The sequence below is a fragment of the Tachysurus fulvidraco genome, chromosome 16 (genome assembly GCF_022655615.1).
Source record: "Tachysurus fulvidraco isolate hzauxx_2018 chromosome 16, HZAU_PFXX_2.0, whole genome shotgun sequence".
NCBI lineage: Eukaryota > Metazoa > Chordata > Actinopteri > Siluriformes > Bagridae > Tachysurus > Tachysurus fulvidraco.
This window is the reverse complement of record NC_062533.1, coordinates 7,364,518-7,384,421: the sequence shown is the minus strand read 5'-3', so window position 1 is coordinate 7,384,421 and position 19,904 is coordinate 7,364,518. Positions and strand designations below refer to the sequence as shown.

The 19,904-nt window shown below is 38.8% G+C and overlaps 1 protein-coding gene across 1 annotated transcript in view; it reads left to right on the top strand.

The window, feature by feature from the left end:
• xkr6b (XK, Kell blood group complex subunit-related family, member 6b) overlaps positions 1–19,904 on the top strand; it is a 45,798-nt gene that overhangs the window by 14,733 nt on the left and 11,161 nt on the right. The gene's annotated exons all lie outside the window — the stretch shown is intronic.

Sequence of the window (19,904 nt, the reverse complement as noted above, 5' to 3'; positions counted from 1 at the left end):
TATTATTATATTTCAACATTGGACATCATATAAAACTATAAGGCAGCTTACTGCAATACCATAGCTGTGAAATTATTATTACATTGTTTTGCTAATCACTGTAATATTTGTGTGGTTATTTAGATTAACAAAAGATCATTTTTGCCCCCTTTCCAACAGAAAGAACCAGGTGCTTGTTCAGAGTGCTGGTTCGAAGTTGGTTCCACTGGCGAGCCTTCTAAGAACCAGTTTGCCTTTCCATGGGCTAGAGAGCCCATCACAGAGCCAAGTCTTTAGTCACTGTATACAACATTATACAGCAACGTTAGCGTAGCAGCGGCAAACACAAACACAACATCAACAATGGCGGATGTTGCTTTACTGTTAATGCATCCATACTGATAATTGGCATCCAACAGCGGCGAATGCTGATTTAATATGATTTAAAAATGACGCTAACGACGTTCTCTTTTATCTTGTTGGTCACGGTAACCCCGCCCCCAGCCCCGACACAAGCGGTTCAAAAAGTTCTTAATGTATTGGTGCCGGTGCTTTGGGTGTCGAAAAAGAAAGAACTGATTTTAAATTAGGCTCTGGCTCTGAACCAGCACTCAAACTGCCTTGGTGCAAAATCCTATGGAATTGCAGGAATGGGCACACTAAGTACTTGTAGCAAACCAAGTTGATTACACTGAAAAATATGATTAAGTTATGTGAACTTATTTCTTCTCTTTAACTCCAATTTGCCTCGACAAGCTTTACATAATAACCTCATGTTAATGTGTTTAAAAAATTAAATTGATAGTAATGTAAGGGATCCATTGTCTTGGCTAATTGTGAGCTGAAACAAAGGTTATCTTCACATTTTTAACGCTCCAGGTGAATTTTTATTTCTAAATTTATCGATCTTGAAATGTTAACAGTGTAGCAGCAACCAGATCTGACTGAAGATTATCTCCTCTTGCTTCATGACCTTAGTACAATGTCATATTTAAACAAGCAATAAATCATACAAGGAAGTGATGTATTTGGTGTTAAAAAAAAACTTATAAAAAAAATGGAAGATCCAGTGACATAAGACATAAGATTTAGCACAGAAGTGTCTGTGGGTTGAGAAATAACAAGTTAATCAAAAATGTGTGTATGTGTGTTCCCTTTTGAAGGTTGCATTCTCTTGCTTTTTATTCCTCTTCAAGTTGCATTCACAAGCGAGCGACAAGTTGCTCATGTTGCTTGTAGTGTGTCTCTTGAGGCCGTGGAGTGAGCGTTACTGTTATAGCTTTGAGACTTGTCCTCACCGTCCACAGTTTTTCGAGACAACGAGAAAGGCTAGGGGCCAAAATACAGGCAGTAGCACACGGCTTACTACAGTATGCTACTTTAAAATGTATTTAAAAGGAATTTTATTATCTTAGGTAAGTGAAAATCGGTTGTTTGTGGTATACAGGCATCATATTAGTTTTGACAGCAGTTTAGCAGGGCGAGTTAAAGCTACATTCATTCAACAGCGATACCACCATATGCCTCTTCTTCTAACTAATTAAACAAAAATGAAATAAGGCACTATCATGCAAAGTTTAGTTGTTGGATTTACATGTTATGTGACAGTTTGAGAGTTTGTATGACAGGGTGAGATGACAGCACAGTTTTCATATACTCAGTGTTTACACAGATTTGCTTACATAGTGCAAGAGAGACATGACAACCAGGAGCTAAGCTTGCTGTGAACATTTTCTCAAAATGACTGAAATGTTCCAGCATACAAGACATCTTATAAGTGTCTTTTAATTAATCTCACATTGTGTGATTTATTTTCCAACATTAAAAAATGTATAGTATTTTGCTAAAGATGCATAAAGTTGTGAAACTCTCAACTCGTATACCTGTATCACCACTGTTGCTGAAGACTCACTAGGCTGAGCAGCCAGTCAGAAAACACTTACTCCCATCATTTAGTTAATTCAATGGCTATACAGTATAAGTGGTGTAACATGCAGCAAAAACTATTGTTAATGGTCAGCTCCAAGCGCAAAGCTTGGTCAGTTTGATGCCATATCTACATAAATCACAGATAATTATATTTTGATCATCCAACCGACTTGGTAAGAAAGGTTCCATCTGCTCTGGAGTTAAAACATGAATAAAACCAGTGGGGGCACAAAGGCTTAGTAGGATTGACTCGCCCCTCCAGGCTTGGGCTTTGATTTCTGCCTCTTCCCTGTGTGAGTGGGGTTTGCATGCTCTCCTCTTGCTACAAGGTTTTACTCTGGGTTCTCCAGTTTCCTTTCCCAGTGCAAAGACATGCATTGTTTGTTGATAGTTGGATCAATGTGACCCTGTGTAGGTCAGAATAGAAAATAAATAGATGAATGGATGGGAAAACCATCCACTTACACCAGAGGCAGACTAACAAGAGCTTTCAGTATCATAACTTTGTATCATTGGACAATCAGGTCTCGCTTTTGAAATCTGCTTGGATTTGGCTACTTATTTCATTGGAATGTGGAGTTTTTCATCCCACTTGAGAGTTAAGACTGTGAAATCACTACTTGTGCTGTTCTCCGTTGTCTGGCTCTTTGTGGTGTCTCTCAGCCTGTAAAAGTATCTTTGAAATAAAATAAATTCTGTTTTTCCTTTTCCATAGGGAACATATCTATCAGGCACAGAAATGCCTTTATTATTGCAGATATGAAACAGAGGCAGTGTGTAAAGTCGGGAGTGTAAGGCTCTATGCTCTTCAGTTCTGAATCTGTAGGGGATTGAGATGAGAGAAGGGTTACATTGCTCTGTAGCTCTCGTCATGGTGGCTGTAGGTTGACGTGAAGCTCCTGTGAGACTGTCTCAGGCTGTTTGTATAGCTTCAGGCAATACAGAGAGCTGCTCCATCTCTGAGGACATTACATACTCTGCACAGAGATATGACATCAACACACCATGACAGAGACAAGACAGAAAAACAGAACACATACTTGTGCGTGGATTTAGCATGATGTGCTCCGAAGTGAATGAAATGGACCCGAGTACAGAGATAAGTATTGCAAAACGAAGATTCGTCGTAAAAGAAGTTTTTTATATTGCTGTCATCCTTTGTTGATTTTCATCGCTTACATTTCTCTCTGATTCATCCTCGTTCAGTGTTGTCAGAAATGTTTGACATGCTTTGTTCTGTTCTCTCTTCACCAAATCCTTTTGTTTAAGTGTTTGTCAGCAAAACCAATTAGTGTAAGAATAATGAGTAAATATCACATGACACATAACATCATGATTATCCTCACTAACAATGCAGCACATCTGACTTTTTGACTTATGTGACTATTTCATGCTCATCAGGATAACTTTTTTTAAGTTTGTTTTTTGGAAAAAATCATAAAATATCATACTTTTCTTGAAAAACAGCAAAATAATAAATGAGAAAGCTTGGCTTGGCTTTTTTTTTCTTTTGTTTTCTTTTTTTTTTGTTAAAAGCTGTCAAATATTGTGAATGTGGGAATGTTGGTCTGTTGTGGAAAGAATATCCAGTAAATGTTGAGATTTCTTCAAACAAATAGCAACATGTTTGTCTCTCTGTATTTATTGTGGTTCCATTTTCATGAACATGGTGTACATGCCAAAATACAGCATATGCCAAGGATCTGAAGCAGCGGTGGGTGCGAGGGTATCTGTGAGTGTACCTTATAGTGCGAGTGCAAAAGAAACAATAAAATAGACAGTATAAACCAAAAGTGAAATATGCCTGCTATGAACAAGGCAAATGTAACAACAAACACAAGTGTGGCAATGAGAACACAGAAACATTAACGATTAAGGGGAAGGCAGAACAGGTGTGAGTGCTCAGTGAGACATGTAACATGGACTGATGGGTAATTTAGTCAAGTACCGATTTTGGCATAATTGTGATACAATAAAACTACTGCATTGTATATTTTCTGTTTTTTTGTGTTGCAGAACACTGATTATAAAAATTCAATACATCAACAATAATGTGGTTACACTAATGTAATAATCCACTGACATAGGTCTTATTTGGAAATAAACATTTACAAATTTTTATTGAAAGGATCAAAAGAAGCCTTTATTTGTCACATATACATTATGACAGTGAAATTCTTCTTTTGTATATTCCAGCCTACTAAAAAGTTGCGGTCAGAGATCAGGGTCAGCCATGATACAGCACCTCTGGGGCAGAGAGAGTTAAGAGACTTACTCAAAGGCCCAGCAATGACAGCTTGGCGGTGCTGGGGATTAAAACCCAACTTTCTGATCCGTAACAAAGTGTAAAACACAATTATTTCACTTACTAATAAGCAGACAAAAGGTCTAGAGATGATTTCAAAATACCCCAGCAACAAGTAGGTTACTAAAGATAGGTGCTGTTATTGCCTGACAGAGCAACACCAGGAAGGAATCAGGAAGGAAAGGGATTTACTCTCAAGTTAAAAAAAAAAAAAAGATTAATGATTCTTAGTTTGTTCCTAAAAAAGAGAAGGGACTACATATAAAAAGTGCTGTAATTCCTACACTGTTCACTTGATGTAAATATTCATCCATTATACTGCAGTAGACAGCTAAATTATCAGTAACTTTGTCAATGTCCAAATATCGATAGACTTGACTGTATAACCATTCCTTTGAATCCTATTTGGTGTAAAGTAAACCCACAGTTCCAAAAAGCTCCAAAAATTTGATGCCATAGCTTGTGATCCGGCCTGCCTCAAGACCCAGAACTCTGTTGACCCTTGATTTTAACTGCCAGCACCATACACTAGGAAGGATACTGACGAGGGTATGTTGGTATGTAAGTGGCACAGGAGTGTCACAGCCTCGACAGTAAGAGCACTCATCGGCACACCCCAGATGACAGAGCAGCCTCAGAGAGCTTGAGTCACTGGTCACTAATGACTCATTAACTGAGCATGCTCCGTGGGCTGCACTGTGGTGATCATGCTGCCTGTAAGGTGAGAACAGCAGGGGGCTATTGCAAGTCGTAGGCAAGCAGGTGTGCATGTGTACGTGTACACGCACACGTGTACACACACACACACACACACACACACACACACACACACACACACCACGATCTCTCTCTCTCATGTTTTAGAATTGTTCATTTTATTTGCTGATTCCTTTTTGTGACATATAATAAACAGTTAATTCCTGATTAATACAGTCTGTTCTGATAAATTAAAGTTGCCAAAACTGTAATTACATTGTTGCCTTTTTTGTGCTGGTCTTGTGGCTTATGCGTAGCTCACTGCAGTGTAGTATGTCCATATTCATCTATATTCTGCTCACTTCTTAACATTATGCTCCTCCGCTCAGTGAAATCATCACCCCTCCAGGCGCCACAAAACTGTGATCAGGGGAAAAATTAATTTTCTGTTTCCTGCCTGTAGGTAGAGGGTGAAGGGGGTAAGAGGTAAAGGGTAGAGGGTGAGAAGGATTTTTTTTTTCCCTTGCTGAAACAAGCCGGCTCCAGGTGTCCAGCAGAGATAGAATAGAGTGAGTGTATGAGTGAGATTGTCAAGGATGGGTGCTTGAGCCAGTGTAGAGAGTCAGAGAAAGTGGCGACTTGTCTGGATTTTCTGCTGGCTGATGGCATCAACACCTCTTTGCTGCTTAAAGTGCTGAGTTTCAAGGAGCCTGTCTCCTCCAATTTGTTCTCAATATCTCACTCAGACATTTTCTGAAATGGCTCTAGATTGAAGAGTGAGAAGAGGCTTGGGCTTTTTGGAGGAGGGTGAACTGATTCAAATGTCATGCTGCCTTAGCTCTTGCATAAGAAAAGCTGGTTATGTAACAACTGTGACAAATTAGAAGACAGGCTGTTTACACCATCAGTTTAGACACAAAAATAGAGAGTTGTATTAATATTTTTAGGAAGCAGGTCAGCAATGTGTTTCACCAAACAACTTCAGGAGTTTCCAGTGAGGTGGTCAAACTCCAGGTGCTCCTGAGAGCTATACAGTGCTGAAAGAGTATCACAGTCATCATAAAAGATTTTATCATTTTAGATTAGACTCACATATATACAGTACACACACACACACACACACACACACACACACACACACACACACTGGCCTAATTTCCCCAATTCACTCATTCTAGCCTCTCTTCCTCCTCCTCCACACCACTGTCACTTCAGGAAGATTGAGGGGCTAGATACTCAGCATCAGGATTTACTAATTATTATTATTTTTTTGTTAAGGAATTTGGGTATTAATAAAATAACCTGTAAGTGAGGTTCTCTTATAGACTACAGAGCACAATATATTATATCCTTTTTTTATATCCTTACAAAAATATTTTTTTTGATGATTTGATCATTCTAATGCAGATATACAGTATATCACAAAATTTACACGTGATTGAATATACAATTAATTTAAAGTTGTTATTATTATTGATCACCAATCCTAGAGCCACCACAGTTCGACACACCGATCGAGTCCAGACGTTTCCCTCTCACTTTCTCTCACCTGTCTTTTGAGCTGACTATGAGTTGATAACACTTCTATTTACTTCTATATATTTATACCTGCTCTTTTACCACCGATCATTATGTGGGTTATTTTGCCATTCCAATGTTCTGTGGTTTACATCTGGTGGTTTGCTTTCTGTTTATGATTCCTGGTTTTCTACTTGTTACTTCTGTGCTTCATTTATTTTTATTTTTTTTTATTTTGATTTCCTTGCATTCTCTGTTTACTGCTCAGATCATACATGATTGGATTTTTATTGAATTGTTTTAAGCTCACATTAAAAAAAACACATGATTTTCTATGAAAGTATTTAAAAAGTAAATCCTTTAAAAAGCAAATTGTCAAAATAATATTTAATGATATCTTTCTTCAAGGATTTGACATGAAATCAGACCCCACTACCATTGTTTATCTGAACTTGTATACATTAAAAAATAAAATGTTTACACCATCAGAAGAGGGCTAAATAAAAGGTGGATGGAATTTCCATGGAAGTGTTTTTTGTGAGTATTTTTCCCCAATCAATTGATGGACACTTTTCAATTTATATTCTTTATTAACAATGTTTTATGGACGACACTTTTTTATGAAAAGTGTGATTAAGTGAAGGTTAAACTCTAAAACTCACCGGATCTATTGGCAGGTCTAGTCAAAATTCCTCTCGCTTCTCACCATCTTTTCTAGTACTTTTACTGCAGTAGTAGTAGTAGTAGTTACTAAATAATATATTTTATTTAGGTGCACAGAATAATAAGCCTAAAGCATGAGGTTTAAAGGATTAAATCATAAATCTTAAAAGTCTGTGTACTGGAATAAATAAAACGGCTCAATTAGCAAATATATTAAAAAAACATGAACGTGAAGATTACTCCAGACCTTACACATGAGCATAAACAAAGACACTTCAATTGTCCCACATGCAAATACCAAGTATTACATGATACTGGGACTATTTCTCTGCTGCAATATAACTGGCTGTATTTAGGCATGTGGGTGCACCAGCTGAGAGCTGGTAAGTGGCCGGCTGGTGAACTGAATCATGGTGAATCAGCTGCCAGTATGTAGGTTCTCAGAACAGTAGTGAATGGAAATATGGTATAACTTATTCTAGTGGAGTGTGTACCCTTTTCCCACCACATTCTCAGCAAAACTTAATAATGTGAGGAACTATTAAAGACAAACCATGTTCAAACTGTGTACTTTCCCTCTCTGCACTGGTTTGATGCTGTGAGATACTGTGTTTATCTGCTTGGGTGGGTTTCCACGTACTGAACTTCAAAGTCATCTCTATGCCAGTATTACTAAGTGTCACTGATGTAATGCATCTGTCTGTCTGACTCAAAGGCCAGTCTGGAACACTGATATGCCCAGCATGTGTGGGGAATAGTAATGATATAACAGCGGGACATCGTGTGTGGTTATCTCTGCTTGCGTAGGTTAGTCCTTCTGTTTTAGCTTCTTAATTTCCTTTCTTTTTGTCCTGCTAAAATCTTGCAGTTATTGATAGAAAGATGTAGGAATAAAAGGCTTTTCATTCTAGGTTTAATCCTGGAGGAATGTCACACACTTAGAAGCAGGGATAGCACTGCATTGTACCCAGGGTTATGAAACACTGCTCTGAAGTTTTTAAATCCACATTGCAGTGGCAAAAGTGTACAATGAGAAACAATGTAGGTGCTGCATTTAAGGAGAGAAAATTATGTCGAATGGTGCTGGGAAAATGCATCAGTTGGAGTGAAGAGTTTCAATTTTACAGTCATGTGAAAGCATGAGATGCTAATAAGGACGTTTACCTAGAGTTTAGGAATGTACAGAGTGAAAGGTCAGATTACAAATAGCCAGGATTAATTATTAAAGTATGAGCAGTTATCATACAAGATAACCCAGGAGTCTGTTTACAATCACCCAGGGAACTATTTTAGTGTGAAAAGCACTAAAGAGTGTTCAGGAATTGAATACAGGGATCACATTCCATCATTTTATTCTTACCTTATTACTCAAATGCAGTGTTTTCTTTCCACTCTATCACCTAAATTGTCTTGTCAGTCCAGTGCAATAATTTCAACCACAATGTCCTACCCTTACTTCCCTTCTTTCTGTGTCTATACTTTTTCAGGCTTTCACACAGAAAAAAAATCAATATGGATAAGGAGTTCAAGGGAAATCAAACCATGTAGTTTGCATGTAGGCTGCATCCATGTTAATATTTTTTTACTTGCAGTACTCCAGCCAGCAAAATGGACTGTTTAATCAGTGCTATAAATTTACCACTGTGTATGTCTGTATGTTGATTTATCCAAAGCAAGCTCTAGCAGACGTGTCGACCTTAGTGAAATAGGAATTCTGAATTCTTTGGCTTTTCCTAGTTGGAAGTTTGAGTTTATTATGTTGGCTTTTAGAAGTTTTAGAAGTTTTAGAAGTTGTTTTCCTATTTAAGCTTAGATAAAAATTTATCAAGAGTACCTCCTCCTAGGGCTTTCGATCCACATGCACCAAATTCGGATATGTTGTAGAACCTGGTCTGAAGTCTGTTGCTATTACTTTTGTAAGCGATCCGATTACCGGTACTTCCGGTACTGGGTCTCAAATTGGTCTTTTTTCCCATAGACTCCCAGAAACTTTGGAGATGTATAACTCGGCAAGCTTTCGAACTGTTTACACCAAACTCGGCCAGCTCCTTTAAGGGGAACAAAGGTTTAAATTGGTGTACCGACTGGCCTTTTGGTTGTGCCGTAGCCCTGCCCCAAAATATGCAAACTCAAAAAACTTTTTTACAACATGGACATGTGACATATCAAAACACTCAGAACAATGAGGGGAGCTTCCTCATGGGTATTCTGATGATGTCACATGCTAATCTCCACTGATCCTTATGTCCACTCGCCTCCAAAACACACCGGACTTTGCGAATATTTGCTTTGTCAAAGCCAACATCAAAGTTTCTCATTACAGACTTTACAAATCTAGTTAAATTTACCATCTTTTGGCCAAAATCTTCAGTGCATTTCAAATAAATGAGTAATGTAAGACTGCTGTTTTGGTGTATTATTGTGTTCTTGTGTATTTTAATTCGAACGTAGCACTCCTAAACAAAATAAGTGCTGGCAGGTCTGATACAGCAATTTTATTATTTGAATTTAAGATCATGTAAATGCAATCAAAAATTCTATAATGCCATTTTAGGGCAATTTTAAATATTTACATAAATACATGGTGTTTTAGAATTCAACCCTTTAAAAGCTACTTTTTTATTCTGGTGCTCACCAGATAGATAAAAAGATTTGGCATCTCAGTCAGAGACAATACTTATCTTTATTTTATGTTGCATGTTGATTGTTGCAACAAATTTAGGAACTCTGTCTGCTGTAAATGGGCAGATGTCTGGTGACAAATCAGTGAACATATCATTTAATTTGAAATAATATAATGGAAGCAAGGCAAAGTACATCCTATGTGCATGACCATACAGTAGTTTTGTATCTCATGTTAGATACATCCAGTTTACTTTTTCAGCACACCAAATAAAATAAAATTTCCGATCCTGCCTAATCTTCATACTGCCAAAATATTAGGCTACTTCTAGTACATTTTGTTAAAAACAGGCCATGCTAGATCATCATATTTTATAGACTGGAAGGCTGGAACCTGTATTATTAAACTGAGAATATTGCCGATATAAAATGACATTGAGTATATTTACAATATGCAGTATTAGACATAAACTATTAGATGTTCATTTCAGTCCTTGCCTACTCATTTAAGCCTAAACCATATTTTATCTCTTGCTTTAATACTTCAATGCTACATCATTTGACAAATATTTTTAATGGGATTAAAGGAAAGTGCTTGTCTTTAAAGGCGGTTGTCTAGACACAAGTATCACAAATCTAGTCACTAACAGTATGTCCTTAGTGATGAGCCAAAAACATTTGAATCCTTTGTTGTAAATCTTCACAAGAAAAGTGTTGTTAGTAATTAATACAACTTGTAAGAAGCCTGACGAAAGTTGTATGGCTTAACCTCAAATAAAGATGTTACTCAAAGCCTTATTAGAAAGTGTAGCAAGTCATTAGTGCATTCGTCACACAGGTTCACGGAGGCTTCTTTAATGTTGTGTGTCACATCCACTAAAGTCACAGACTCCTACAATGCACTGCAGACTACAAGCATGACTGCACCAGACTCCAAAACCCACAGCAGTCACCTTTTATTTTCATTTCTCTCACCTGTTTCCGAATATCATGTAATCACAGCCACTGTCTAAAACTTTTCTCTTTAATGTTGAGTAGATGCTCTGCTCTGTTTAGTCTGTAAGGTTACCAAGCCTCTTACCTTGTGCAGGTTGACCTGGATTTGAACATTGTGTTTTTTGGATTTTTGGATTTAGCCTAGCCCTAGTAACATGACTGTTTTTGACCCTGACTTTGCCTTTACCTTTTGGATTTGTTTGCCTGGATGTAATACTGCTCACCTGTGTTTGCAAGCCTGTTTCTGCTTCTGACATTATGTTGCTAACAAAGATGTTCTGCTTATTATATTCCTTAAAAAACCTAATTCAAGTAAACTGCGAAACAAAGAATTGCCCACTTTCAGTTTTAGCAATTTGTTTCCTGGATCTAAGGTTTTTTTTTATGGGGATAATACCTTGACCAAATGATCTACTATTCCTGATTTGACTAGATCAGTGCCACTAGATCAATGTGACCCTCTAGCCCAGAGGCATCGCATGCAGTGATGGACATATGCTTAGTGTTGAGAAATGGCCTCAGGCCACAATGCTGTTGGTCTGCCACTGTGAATCGCTATGTGACAGTACATGCCTAGAACTGGTAACATGGCCCGGTAACTGCGGAAACGTGGTTCCAGAGGCATGAAAAATAGCTAACAATAGCTATATATATATATATATATATATATATATATATATATATATATATATATATATATATATTTATATAATCCCAACAACAAAAAAGACATCTGTTACAGGAGATAATTGCAAATAATTGTAACCCATTACAGTACTCTGTAAGTGGCAAAATCTCAGATGACTGAATATGAAAACAGTGTGTATGTGTGTGTGTGTTACAGTAATTGTGCTTGTTTATCCTTCTGTACTTGTTCCTTGTTCCAGGATTTTCAGAGATGAGAACGCAGAATATAATACAAAACTGATTTTGTGCATTTTTTTGCTGGAGAAATCCCCTCCCAGTGAGTATGCAGATGTTCAGAGGTGCACTCACATCTATCATCATCAGAACGGCGCCACTAAGCTGTGAGGCGGGCACCCACATGCACCTAGGGAGAAGGGAACACTATCAACATGGCTTCAAACATTACATATGCGCTATCAAACGTTCTCTAAGCACTCCCCCTGTGACAGCTCTGTATGATGCTTTTAGTTTACCACACACATGCACATACAAGCACATGCACGCACACACACACACACACACACACACACACACACACACACACACACACATACACACACATTTTTCCCGTTTCTGTGCAATGCTGTAGTGAGGGTTAAACACGGTGTATATTCATATTCTATACTTCTCTTTCCTCTCTCATTCTAATTTCCCTCTGTCACTCATTCCCCCACTCACCCTGAAGAAGCATAGCGGATATGTCCGGCAGGGCTTGAGAGAAGAGATGGGCGGGGGTGGACGTGAAATGGTACAGTCTGATAGATGGAGCGGGGGAGAGACAGAGAGACAGAGTGTGTGAGTGGAATAGCAAAAGAGCCCCAGAGATGAGGGTTAGAAGAAGGGGGGAGGTGGAGGCACAGAGCCAGAAAATTGCCTTGCTTGTTTGGTGATTAGTTTACCTCCTGGGTTCTTCTTTTCTTTTTGTGGTCTTACTCGCCTTTTCTTCCTCTCGCTCTTCATCCTTGCTCTTTTGCTCAGATCATCTCCCCATCATTCAAACTGTCTTTCTTTTTCTGTGATTGCCACACTCTACAGCTCTCGAGCTTCCTCAACTTGTCTCAAGGCTGGAACGTTATACTCAACACAATAGCTCATAAGTCCAAAGATTTCTCTTTTAACACAGGAAAGGTCACACAGCTGCTTCCTGGTCCACTGGTATGCAGAGGGAAAAAAGTCCTTTTGAGAAAAAAGTAACATTCTTTGTGCAGAACACAGCAGTGAATCCAGTCTATTTACAATGACAAATTACCCACTTATAAATGCAGACACCAGCAAACAGTCGGCAAAGATTGTGTGCTTTGGAACTCAGAAAAGGTTTTGCTTGTGAGCTGCCACTGATCACAGACAACTTAGCAGCACAAACCACCAGGAATCACACCTTTGTAAGAGACATTTAATAATAAGACACCATTTCTTTGTTTCTCACTATCTGCCTCTCTAGTTGGGTCAGTTTCAGTAGCTAGCAAGCTTCTGAAAGGCAAATAGGTCAAGCTCTGTCTTTTCATCCTGGCTTAGTCAAGCCTCTTGTTTGCTTGATCTGAGCTGTCATTCTCCAAAGGAACAAAAAAAAAAAGCATTTCATCCTCTTCCATACATTGGAAATCCCCTACTTTGACTTTCTGTTTAAAATCAATAGGAGTTGCCATGGTTTTATTACCTTCTGTTCTGTTATTGTTGTCCAAAATCATCACAGCTAGGTAGCAAACTCCTGTGTTTTCCTTCTTCAATATGATAAATATTATATTCATAAAATAATATTTTTTATGAGATACAAGGTTTTCACAAAATATCACATGCACCAAAAATGAACTTAACAAATATATGAAATATGTTTCACTTCATAGTATGAAGTTTCCAAGTAGTTTACTATACTATCAGTATTTAATGGTTTTAAATAGTTAGGATATATTCATTCATCCATTCATATTCTGTAAGGCCTACACAGGATCTTGGGGAACAAAGAGCTCATCCGAGTGGACTCTGAGCACAGGGTGGGGATAATATGTTCATTCATTCATTCATTTTCTACCGCTTTATCCGAACTTCTCGGGTCATGGGGAGCCTGTGCCTATCTCAGGCGTCATCGGGCATCAAGGCACGATACACCCTGGACGGAGTGCCAACCCATCGCAGGGCACACACACACTCTCATTCACTCACACACTACGGACAATTTTCCAGAGATGCCAATCAACCTACCATGCATGTCTCTGGACTGGGGGAGGAAACCGGAGTACCCGGAGGAAACCCCCGAGGCACGGGGAGAACATGCAAACTCGCACACAAGGCGGAGGCGGGAATCGAACCCCCAAAAGGCAAATGTGCTAACCACTAAGCCACCGTGCCCCCTGAGATAATATGTGATTAATTAATCAAATTATTGTTTTAGTGGAATTCCATATTACAATGGAATGTTAATTAGTTTGATATATAACCATGTGGTTTCATTACACAAAGCTTGAAATATCACAGAAATGTCTATTAGTCAAAATCAGTCAAATATGTTTAGAAGCAATGATGGGTCAACATTAGGGCTTTAGCCATTGTTAACCAGGCTTACCTGAAACCAGGACTAGCTGAGATCTAGTCAAGTCTGAATATTACAGAGACTGAGCCCAAAGGAGGTCAAATCAAAGCAAGACCAAGTTAAACCTGATTCTGAAATCCATCAAATACTCTAGAATATGGCCAGGTATGTGGACACCTGAGAGTCAAGCCCAGATTTGGTTTTGAACATCTCATTCCAGATTCATTCCCCCTTTACACTTATAATAACCTCCTCCTTTCTTAGAAGTCTAGATGTTGGAGTGTGGCTGTGGGGAATGGTGTTCATTCAGCTACAGTATTACATTAGTGAGATCAAGTGCTGATGATGGATGAAAAGGTCTGGGGTGCAGTCAGTGTTCCAGTTCACACTTAGGTAGGCCCACATACAGTATGCGTATGATGGTCAGGTGTCCCTTTGGCCATATAGTGTACTTTTCAAAGCTATTCCTTTACAACAACCTGCTTAATTTCTGCATTGCACTAATGAATAAGCTATATTTTGTTGCAAAAATAAAATACACTATGAATACAAAGATGAGACAAAGATAATGCCCTTAGTATCCATGTCAATACCGGATTTGAATCCTACAGCTCTAGTCACCATATTGTACCTGTGCCAAACCATTTTATTTCATCAACATAATGAAAACCACAAACTGCTGTCACAAAAAAATACAAAACAACTTGGAATTAAAAAAAAAATCTTTTCACAGTATTTTTTCAACAAGGCAAAGCGTATCTACAGTAGCAGGAAAAGATCACATGGGAAACTTGGCCATGTACAGTAAGGCCATGTGTGCTCTGTGTGGTGTAGATAAATGGACCAGTTAAAAGGACTCAGTGCTAATCTACTACTCGTATGTATCCAGCCACAGGAGAGCAGAGCATCTATTTACAGAAGATCAGCCAGCGAGAGGCATGGCCACTGCTGTTTTGGCTTGAGAACAAATTCAAAAGGGCGAAGCTTCTACCCAATTTGCTGCTATTTACAACCCCAGGGCAACAGTGTTTTGCACATGTGCATTCTGACTGTGATTAAGGAGCAGCATGTACATTTTTTTGTAGCTGAGGATTTCTTCTCAAGAACTAGGACACAAGGACAAAAGTATACAGTAACACTGGATCTAGAAGAAGTCGCATAAGGACTTGAGACAGTTTGCTACGATGATGGCAAGGTAATATTTCCTTGTTAGAAAAGTAAGCACAACTCTGTACTGATCATGATGACATGGTTCGAGTCTTTCCTCCAAAGCCTTGATATAAACTAATTAATCAGAGACTAATATGGCAGTCCAGGTGACAGTGAATGGGAGGTAATGGATGACTGCATGGCTGTGGCTTGCACTGCCAAAAGGAAGCAATTGTGCTTTCGTCACTGCCACCTCCCTCGTCCTCCCTCTCACGATGAGCTCATGGTCATGTGATCAGCAGCATTGCGGCCCCCATGAGCAGGCGGTTGCTAATAGTGACAAAATGTGGCCGTGTGGAGCCAGGCAGTGTGTGAGAGACTCAGAGCTCCACTGATGACTAGGAGCTGTGAGACTGTGGGGGATACACACAAATACACACACACATACAGATCCAAGGGAGTCAAGCTTCTGTTTGCAAATAAAATCCAGCTTTACTGGATTCAGTAGTATACAACTCAGCTCTATGTATTGTATCAGTATTGAAATTAGCTTGAAGATTAGTTTAAAAAAGACCAACACTAAGATGTGTCCCGAAAAATTCCTTAGTAAATCCTATAGAGATTTTAGTGTTGTTAATTATTTAAGCTGTCACCAAAAGAGGCACACACACTGATTCCTTAGTTCCATTGGTGCATTAGTCACTATTTGACAAAGAAAGTTGTTTACTGCCAGTGAGACCTGTGAGGAGCTGTGGAGCTGTCATAACACTGTCAGTGAAGGTCTAATGTACTTAATCTGCACGTCTCTCTCCTTCTACTGTCATTTTCCTGAAGAGTTCCTTGTGCATCTGTCTCGTACACAGATACGCAGTCACACAATCATGCATTCATATACACTGGACAGTTGTAGTTGTAGACAGAAGCAGATTTGGACGAAGATGTAGTCTGTGATAACGTCATTGGCCAAAAGGTAATGGGGCAATTTCTGAAATTTATCCAGACTGACATGTAAAATAGGGCAACAACAAACAAGAACAATAGCAATTTATATTTTAACTTTGGCTTGCTTTTAAACATTTAACCCCTTCCTAATTACATCCGCCCTGCGATGGGTTGGCACTCCATCCAGGTTGTATCCTGCCTTGATGCCCGATGACGCCTGAGATAGGCACAGGCTCCCCGTGACCCGAGAAGTTCGGATAAGCGGTAGAAAATGAACGAATGAATGAATAATTACATCCTGTAAAAGTGCTTCTGTGATCTAAGCCATACATATTGTGTGAGTAATGGACATACATGAATAAACACATGGACATTATGCAAGCACAGATATACTCAGACCCCTGTTATGGGAATACAGCAAGGGAAGCTGCCAAGAGGATGAAATAACTATATGAAATATGTCTCTTTGAATACACTACAATGATCACACATATAGACCTATGCATCATTTGCAACTTAACATTTGCAAATTTCCCCAATTTTGTAAAATGGATTAGTGTAGCCTACCAGATTTTTCACAGTAAGAGCTTCCACGGTCACTGACACTTTTGTGGCTAATTACAGACATATGTAAAGCATCTCTGGTTATTAGTTTCATTCCTGTAAGTGTCCTAAAATACCACAAGTCAGGCAGTAAAAGAAAAAGAAATAAGTGTGAGCTTTGGGGTTTTTATGCCACTATTCAGTACGGCATTAGAATGATTGTGAGTCTGTTTACGTTTCATGTTTTGTGTATGTGTGTTTCTGTTTCCTTGGGTACTCTTTTTCAAAATGGTTTGTCTGGGCTGAGGCAGAATGCATGCTGGGCCTGGATAAGACTCACTCAGGTGCTGTACTATTTCTCGCTCTCTCCGTTGTTCTCTCACTGTGTCTCAGCACGCAAAGTACACTGCTCTGTTTGACCTTTCTATCACTTGGTCTCTATCACTTGCAGTGGGGTAAAGTCAAATTCATTGCCTCTAATCAGTTTTGTGTCACATTTACCCCTTAGCTAATGGTGTTTATAGCTTCCCCACTATGTCTCTTCATTAAGAATGTGCTAGATTTTGATTCAACTTGAAGGTCTTGACCCATATTTGCATAATTTGATGCACTGCTCCTCTGCCACATGATGGGATGCTTAGATAATTTCATGAGTGTGCAGGTGTACATGTTTTTCTATTAAAGTGGCTATTTAGAGCATAAACAGAATCTACACTTTATTTGGCAGCAAAGAGTTCAAGGTTCGTCTCAGGCTTATTTGAATCATTGTGTCTCCTGCCATAAATGTTATGTGGGTTTCACTGATACAAAGAAAGGCTTTTGTGTCCCACCGGGAAGATTTTAAGCTCAAACTGTCTTAAAATGAGGCATTTTCCTGCTTTCTCTGGGGAGGATTGGGAGCCTTTAAATCTGCCGCTGTCACACTTTCATAAAAGCCCAAATTGAGTTCCTTGCCATTTGTATGCTTTTTTTCCCTCTCCTCTCAGTGAATAGGACCGCAGCTATAAATACTTCAGACACAGAGTGCTAAACATATTCTGTATAATGAGGGGAACCAGAACAGAGGCACAAAGTCATGAGAAACAAGAAGGTAAAGAGAAACAAAAGGTGGTCAGGAATTTGAGCTCTCGCAGTAGGTAGTGTAGCAGACCTCATTGACAGTCTCAGCAATGTTCCTTCTCAACTTTATGGAGTGACTCACTGGATGAGTCAGATGAATCCTGCTTCACAAACACATAAACCTCTCATCAATTGCATAAACAAAATCATATTCCGACATGCAGGCCCTTTACCCTCAACCCTCTCCACATCTGAAAATGTCTTTTCTCATAACACACACAGAAGGCAGCCAAGATGCCGTCTGTAGTGTTCAGCAGGGGTTACACACATAGCTCCAGATCATTTCAATACTGTGTGTTCCAGTCAGTATGGCTGCTGGAATCTGTAGTACTCTGAGTTCATGGTAATGACCTCATGTTCCTTTTGATAAGTGATGGCTGTTTTAGATGGGAGGAAAAAAAGTATTTTAAATCTTTCGATACATTGACAGTAAAATTATTATGGTTTAAGTCATTAAACTTATTATGGTTTAAGACAGACAGACAGCTTTATATCCAGCCATCCATCCATCTTCTGTAAAGCATATCCTACACAGGGCTGCAGGGGAACCATGGAGTCTAAATCCGGGGCTCAGGGCACAAGATGGGGTGCAAACCCATCACAGGGCACAAACACACACATGCATGTAGCATGTCTTTTATCTGGGGAAAGAAAGTGGAGTACACATGGGAAACCCCAGAAGAACAGGGAAAACATGCAAACTCTAAGCACACATGAAGGTGGGAATTGAAGCTGGTAGGTGTGTGGCAAATGTGCTAACCACTAAGCCCTACAGGCCCCACAGCTGCATGTGGGAATTTTAATTTCATTTAAAAGTCTTTAAAGATTCATGTAGTGTAACACACTACATGTGGGTTACACCAAAACCCACGCTTTTTTTTTTTTTTTTTTTTTTGCTTTTGTGTCACTTGTACTTAGTTTACATTTTCTTAGATTACAGTTTCTCTTTCTGTGGCATTTTTAGGGGACATTGCTTAAATCATTCAATTTAGATCAGACACTGTAATTCACAGTAATTGTAGATGTGTCAGCAAAGTAAACTGAAATAATTCAGCCAAAATGCACAGAAAATCTAGTGTATTAATCACCTGCTACAGCCATCACTGTGAGGTTGTATGGGTTCAGCTAGAAATCAGCCCCATCATTGCTTCATCATAAACATCAGTGCATGTTTCTTTTGGTCATCGGTTGTGTTGTTGCACTGGGTCCTGATATTAAACCTGATACTGATATCTATTTATCTTCAAAAGACTGGGAGGTTCAGCCGTGCTAGGCCATTTATGCCAGCTACCCATACAGGCAGCCGCCTTCAGCTGCACCTGTCTATTTTTATAATAGTTTCTGTACAGATGAAGTGCATGTGTAGTTTAGCTTGTTTGCTTGTATACAGTATGTATCTCTACTCCACCTTTTTACCCTTGTCTTTTATCCTTTAATTCCCATCCAGACAATGCCTGGTCTACAAGTAGGCCTTAATAATGCAAAAACAATGCTTAAATAATGTCTTGAATTGTTAGTCATTAAAGGATGGGTGCAGCAGGATACAGTTTGGATCAGTGGCACAGACAGGCAGAACACTTAGACATGGCCTGGCCAACTATGCCAAGTGCAGGCTAGCTAACGAGGCGTGAGCAAATGCTATGATCCCAGCACGAATAATTCATGGGAACCATGTTTCAGGCTACAGAGCCGCAACAAGACTCAGTGAGAGGCTTCAGACATGCCTGTCTATGTGTGGATTTATATTGTGTATATCGTGTATGTTTTATATTAACATTGCCATACTTATATTTTACATGAGTTTACACAGAATTATGGATCTTTCACTTTAATTACATCTATGGAAAAATATCCACCTCCCACGGGAAGCCTAGTAATTGAATTTTATTTATCTCATCTGCCCATTCATTTGCTCTTATCTTGTTTACTGTTTCCATGCTTTGTAGTGAGGTCTGAATATAGTGTTTCACTGTATTTGAATAAAGCATATACGTAAAGAAGTAGGTTAAATCATGGCAAAAGTGTAATTTCTTTTTAAATTTAAGATGTAAACGAAATTATATTTATGATGTGTGCATGTGTGTGTGTGTGTGTGTGTGTGTGTGTGTGTGTGTGTGTGTGTGTGTGTGTGTGTACAAATTCAAACTAGTAAAAAATACCACAGAGAGTAAAGATGCTATATGTTGAATATGTATCATGTATTAACAACAAATTAATGTTAATTTTAAA